The following is a 7,646-nucleotide window of genomic DNA, read 5'->3' on the forward strand; positions in this document are numbered from 1 at the left end:
TATTCGGTTACTAGTTATGAGGGCAACCCAAAAAGGACTTTGCTTATAATTACAAGTATATACAAATTTATTTATGATCTTAGACAACTTAATCCAACTGTCGCCTACTTAGATAAGTCTATAACTACAGTTACAAGTATAACCTTGAACTAAACAACAAAGTGTGCTTTCCGAAGCAACTGCCGAACTCTGATTCAAATCAAATATTGCCCCTAAGATAAGTGATCAACTATTCCTTTGTTCTTTAAGATATCGTATGGACATGAGGCATGGAATCCAATCAATCTCATTGTCCAAGATTTTGTTTCTTGATTTCTCGATTTGTGATGACTTCATTAGACTACAAATTGAACACATCAATTCAGTATTGGCTGGCCCCAACACTATAATGTCAACACCAAATCACCGAGGGACCCAAAGATATTGCTTTTACTGTTAGGGAAAAAGGAACAGATAAACTTTGACTACATAACTGTAACCTTTACTCATCAAACCATACATGACACAATGTTTTATAACATCATGTTAATGATGCGTTTGCGCAACACCAATGCACAAATGACTTGTAAATTACAACTTATGTATATCCATTTGAAGAATAGAAGATATTATCGTCTTAGAATTACTTGTGATTGAATCCATGAAGTAATCTCTAAGCGTGCCTCTATCCAATACTCAAAATCTCTATTTTTTAAGTACTCAAGAATATTGTAGCAATCCCATGCAATGTCTAATCCATATAGACAATCTACAATCGATTCATGACATTCTTAACTCACTACTTACTTCCAAAAGTATGAGCGACTGTGGAAATTTGAATAATCAAATTATTCAGGAAGTAAAACATGCAAATTGAAGCATAAGAATAAATAATTGAAGAAGGCATTACTCATAAATATTTCTCTACTATTTATTCACCAAAATCAAATACATTTATTTTGTTACAAAGTTTCAAGCTATCAACTAACTACTAAAACTAATATCATCTCTTAAGATAATGCTCCTAGCATGCCAGTTGTGCTTGACCCTACTTAGAGCCTTTGTGAAAGGATATGTAGGATTATCTTATGATGGTACTCGTTTCACCAGGAGATGTCATTCTTCAACCCTATATCTGATATAGTGGTACTTTCTGTCAATATGCTTGGACCTTCCATGGCCTTTCGGTTCTTTGGTCAAAGCAACCTGATGTTCTTTTTATACCTACCAGTTTTTAATTTACAAACCTAACGAATTGAACTAGCTAAATCGCACTTATGCAATATACCTAGTCGAATTTATACACATTGTATTTTAATACAAACTATTCTAATAAATATTATCATTCGACATTAATAATTAAATAATTAGAAATACGAGAATACATTTTTTTCAAAAGAAATATATTACAATACATGGAAAATATATAAGATGTTGTGATTATGTATGAATGAACAATATATATGTAACACCGTAAATTTTCAAATAAAATTTTCATTTTAAAAATCATGTAATTCTCATATACATAGTTCACAAATCTCCAAAATGACAATTTATCAAAAACACATGTTCATAAAATTGTTTAAACACAATCCAGGATCCAAAAAACATAACTCCGCCTCGTGTGTACAATCAAGTCGGCGCCTTCCCGTGATCCTGAGAAGTACCTGAAACCCATAACACATAACACGGTAAGCACGAAGCTTAGTGAGTTTCCCAAAATCCCACACACATATCATTAGCCTCTCATGGATATATTTCGAATAAGACCCTCCGGTCAATGTGTCTCAGTGGAACCCTCCGGTCCTAACTTAGTAAAGCTCAGAATAATACACAACATAAATTACAAAGACATAATGCAGGATATCACAATACTCAATAATAGCATACAAGACCCTCTGGTCACACAAATTACCACTCAAGATAAGTATAGTGAGAAGACTCACCTTATAAGCAAGCAAATAACCTCATACACAAATCACCGATCTAGCCTCCGCCTAACACATATGATAATTATCTCTAATTAACACTCCAATCACAAATCCAGATAAACCAAAGGCTATTCTCTCTCTCTCTCTCTCTCTCTCTAACTCTTGGAATGGGTAAAAGACCATTCTACCCCTCCATGGTCTCAATAATCCCTGTCATGACCAAATCCTAAAGTCAACTGAAGTCAACACTCGAGTCAACAGTCCATGTTGACCCGACTCGTCGAGTGCACCTATGTGACTCGTCGAGTCCCCTTGTTTCCTCAGAAGTGTCGTGAAAGTCCCCCTTAGCTCTTCGAGTTGTCTCATCAACTCGCCGAGTCACACGTGTCCAGATTCGTCGGGGAAAACCCTAACCGACTCGTCGAGTCAGTTCTCCGAATCGTCAAGTCCTTTCAGACTCTAATCCCATTCAGACGTTTTAAGGCAGATTTACAACCCCAAACTCTAGATCTAGCCTCCCAAGGCTGAGATACCACGTAAAGCTACAAGCTTTACATCCATGCATGGCACTTAGGGCTTGAAATGCCAAAACAAGCTTCCATTTAGAGTCTTAAGCATAAAAGCTCTTCTATAACTGGATAAAGTTGGGACCTTTGGACTCTAGGGACCTCACAAGGTCCAGATCTGAAGACTCACTCTCTTGGTAAGCTCAACACACTCAAAGCCTCAAGGATAGATGGAAAAAACCCTAAAGCTCCATAAAAGCGAGATCTAATCAAAATAGTGAACAAGGTGGAGACTTTTTACCTTCAACAGAAGGTCTAGATGAAATAACACTAGATCCAACAGTCTCTTCTCGTTCCTTGCTTTGATACTCTTCTCTTCTCTTCAAAAAGTACATTAAATTGCCCAAAGATTAGCTCTCTCTCTCTCTCACTCTCTCTCTCTCTCTTAGCTCAATATAGATGATTAGGGTTTCACACAGGGGAGTAAGGTGGCTGGTGAGGCAGAAATGAGGGCTTAAGGTCCTTTAAATAGGACCCAACCCCGGAGAATTAGAGTTTCCTCTCACAGTGCCAACTCGCCGAGTTGGTCTCTCCGACTCATCGAGTTGGTCATAAAACCCACGTGGTCAAACCGCCTCTACTCGACGAGTTGGGGCATCTAACTCGTCGAGTTGCTCAAACAACTCATAAATAAATATATAAATATTATACCTGGGAGTCAGGATGTTAAAATTCTCCCCCACTAGAATCAGACTTCGCCCTCGAAGTCATACTCCGGAAACAACTCTGGGTACCTGTCACACCCCCAAACCAGACGGCGGAAACGTCCGAGGGTGGATGACTTCATGTTTAAGTATCACAACACATGCATCATAGTAATCAAAGTACAACAACCATTGCATTAAATAAGTATAATTTTTTACATATGTGTTCAATCAAAGTATATTGACACCAAAACGTAGCAAAAGCTGAAAGACGTAACTCAAAACTGCTCCGTCTTCTCAAAAGCTCGGGGATGTACCTGTTTATTGGTTCCCTGAGAATACAAGTATTTTGAAAAAGAGAGTATCAACATAAAAGTTGAGTGAGTGCATATGTATTTATGTTTGAAAGTTTGTTTTCTGTTCCTTGAGTATGATTACTATTCCAGAAAATCCTATATTTTCTTATGTAACTGAAATGTAGTTTTAATCCCATAAAACTGTTTTGTGTAAGTATTGTTGTACTTGTAAAGTAGTGTAACATAGTTTTAGTTCACAATAAAACTATAAAAGAGAATGTTTTTTGTATTGTATACTTCTCTGTTTTGTAAAGTAGTGTTCTGTATTTGTATTCCTTTGCAAAACTTGTAAATGTGAGTGTGCCTGGCTCCACCAACTGTTATTGTAAGTTATAATAACTCACCAAAAAGATATGATCAAAATCGATTAGTATATAATCAACTAAACATGAGTACAATTCCAAAGTACCGAATTTGTCCAGATACGGGCTGAACACTCTGTTAATCAAGTCCATGAACACAGCAGGTGCATTCATCAATCCGTAAGGCGTCACTACAAACTCGTAATAGTCTTCATTGAAGACATCCTTATATACTCAAGAAGCAAGGAGGAGCATAGCCAACATCTCCGTCAAGTCTTACAAACACTGAGAACAGAGAAACTTTAGGCGAAGTTCTCAAAGTGTGAATTTTGCATTAGGAAGGTAGATTTCCTAGGTCACGTGGTCAGTGCAGAAGGAATACATGTGGACCCTTCCAAAATAAAGACAATCGAGAACTGGTCAGCACCCAAAACGCCTACATAAATTCGTCAATTCTTAGGTCTTGCTGGCTACTATCGCAGATTCATTCAGAATTTCTCCCGAGTTGCTAAACCGCTTACCACTCTGACTCAAAAGGGTGTAACTTTTAGCTGGGGAGAGAAACAAGAAACAACGTTCTAAGCGCTAAAGCAAGCCCTGTGCAGCGCACCTATCTTGTCTCTTCCATAAGGGACAGAAGACTTCGTAGTCTACTGCGATACGTCTAACCAAGGGCTAGGCTGTGTTCTTATGCAGTGAGGAAAGGTTATATCCTACGCCTCGAGACAACTTAAGACACAATAGGTTAACTATACCACTCACGATCTTGAACTTGGAGTAGTCATATTTGCTTTAAAGATATGGAGACATTACCTCTATGGAACGAAATGCACAATATTCACGGACCATAAAAGTCTCCAACATATATTTGATCAGAAAGAACTGAACATGAGACAACGACGTTGGGTAGAGCTACTAAACGATTACAAATGTGAAATTCGTTATCACCCCGGTAAAGCCAATGTAGTAGCTGATGCCCTTAGCAGAAAAGAATACTCGGGACGTCGAGTAATGTCGGTGACCATGACAATCCATTCACATATGTCCACAAAAATCAAAGAGGCTCAACTCGAGGCCTTGAAACCTGAAAATGTGGCAGGTGAAACCTTAAGAGGAATGGACAAGAACCTGGAAATCTACAATGATGGAGTCCGGTATTTCATGAACCGGATCTGGACACCAAAGTTCGGTGGTTACAGAGACGTGGTTATGAATGAAGCTCATAAAACTCGATACTCCATTCATCCAGGTTCAGATAAGATGTATTTAGACCTTAAGAAACTTTATTGGTGGCCTAACATGAAGACTGAGATTGCTACTTACGTGGGCAAGTGTCTTACTTACGCCAAGGTCAAGGTAGAGTACCAAAAGCCTTTAGGTCTATTACAACAGCCGGAAATCCCTGAATGGAAGTGGGAGCGGATTACCATGGATTTCATAACTAAGTTACCCAAGACAACGGGTGGTCACGATACCATTTGGGTAATCGTCGATAGATTAACCAAATCTGCACACTTCTTGCCAATAAAGGAAAACGACAAGATGAAGAAGCTAACAAGAACATACATCAGAGAGATAGTTAGACTGCACGGTGTACCAATATCTATTATCTCATACCAAGATAGTAGATTCACCTTTCGTTTCTGGCAGTCTTTACAAAAATCTATGGGAACTAGGCTAGACATGAGTACAGCCTACCATCCTCAAACTGACGGACAGAGTGAGAGGACGATTCAAACGTTGGAAGACATGCTACGAGCATGTGTAATCGACTTTGGTAAAGAATGGGATACCCACTTTCCACTAGTCGAATTATCGTACAATAACAGTTACCATACTAGCATTAAGGTTGCTCCATTCGAAGCTCTCTACGGTCGCAAGTGCATATCACATATGTTCTGGGCTGAAGTGGGTGACACGCAACTAGCTAGAAGTCAAGTTCTAGACAGTACTCTCACTGGTCCAGAAATCAACCGAGAAACTACTGAGAAGATAATACAAATCAGGGAGCGACTTAAAGCTTCCAGAGACAGACAGAAAAGCTACGCTGACAAGAGAAGAAAACCCTTGGAATTCCAGGTTGGTGACCGCGTCATGTTGAATGTCTCACCCTGGAAGGGCATGATACGCTTCAGAAAGCGTGGAAAACTAAATCCAAGGTATATAGGGCCATTCGATATTCTTGCTAGAATTGGTCCAGTAGCTTACAAACTCAAACTACCTCATGAACTCAATAGCATACACCCTACCTTCTACGTCTCTAACTTGAAAAAGTGCTTATCCGACGGGACTCTTGTTATTCCACTCGATGAGATCGAGGTAAACGAGAGTCTCAACTTTGTGGAAGAACCCGTAGAAATCCTAGACAGGGAAATCAAGAGGACTAAACAAAGCCGTATCCCGATAGTGAATGTTCGTTGGAATGCAAAACGGGGACCTGAATTCACTTGGGAGCGGGAGGATCAGATGAAACAGAAGTATCCACATCTCTTTCCCTAATCTTACTGTATACTTATAGTCATAAATTTTGGGACGAAATTCCTTCTAACGGGGGGATGATGTGACAACCCGTTATTTTCTTCTTTGTAAAAGTCAACTCAAGTCAAACTTGGTGAATTATTATTTTAATAAAGTTAAAATAAATATGTTTGATACATTTAAACACTTGGTAAAAGTGTTGTAGAATTTAAGAAGTAGAAACATATGAATTTCTGAGGATCTTCGCAACCACAAACCCTCGTTTCCTTCTTTTCTCTTTTCTTCTCTTCGGACCGCAAACCGAAGGGGGCCGCAAACTGTTTGTAGCCGCAAACGATTCGCAGCCGTGAACCCTTCCTCGGACCGTAAACCCTCAGAATCTTATCTCCTCGGGAAGCGTTTTCGGCCGCAAACTCGCATGTATATATATATATATATATATATATATATATATATATATATATATATATATATATATATATATATATATATAAGAAGTCCGAAATTTTCTCTCATTCTTACAACTCTAGCCGAAAACTCACACTCCTCTCTCAAGATCTTCAACCGAAAACACAATTTCTCTATCAAGTATCATCTAATTCCTTTGAATCTCCATAGGATTTTGATTAAATCACCAAGTGTTCTTCATTTCTTCAAGAACACCCAACCGTAAACCCTTAAATCTCCTTCATTCATCAAGAACATCAGCCGTAAACTCAAGAACACCAACCGTAAACCCCTTGCAGCCTTCCACTTTACTTCTAACACTTCTTTGTGTAAGTAAAACTTACAAATTAGTATGTTTCCTTAGCATACCTATCATTATTTTCACTAATTATATGTATATATATTACGTGAAATGCTTTAGGACTTGTTTTTGTCTCGGGATCTAACTTGTGGAAATAACATCCTAAACCGAACCTTCAATCGAATCACTTACATAAGGTGAGTTCATACCCCTGCATTTTTACTATTTTCACCGTTTTAGGGGGGGAATACAAGTCTACCACAAGAATATTGTGTTACAAATAAATGATTTTTAAATGTTTTATAAACTCTTTCAAACTTATAATTGCCAAAAATCATATATATATATATATATATATATATATATATATATATATATATATATATATATAAGATTTAAAGGGCTTAGGGCTAATAATTCGTTCTATTTCCCTTTTCCTTGTTTGGATGTGGGTTCAAAGTAGAATTATTTGTCCGAATGTCGTTTCAATTTTAATTATATATATATATATATATATATATATATATATATATATATATATATATATATATATATATGAATATAAAAGTTAATTCAATCAGATTCATATTCCCTTTGTAACATGTAGAGCAAAAGGGATACATTCATGAACAGTTATACAAA

Source organism: Lactuca virosa, chromosome 9 (assembly GCF_052849685.1).
Source record: "Lactuca virosa cultivar CGN04683 chromosome 9, Lactuca_virosa_CGN04683_v6, whole genome shotgun sequence".
Lineage (NCBI taxonomy): Eukaryota > Viridiplantae > Streptophyta > Magnoliopsida > Asterales > Asteraceae > Lactuca > Lactuca virosa.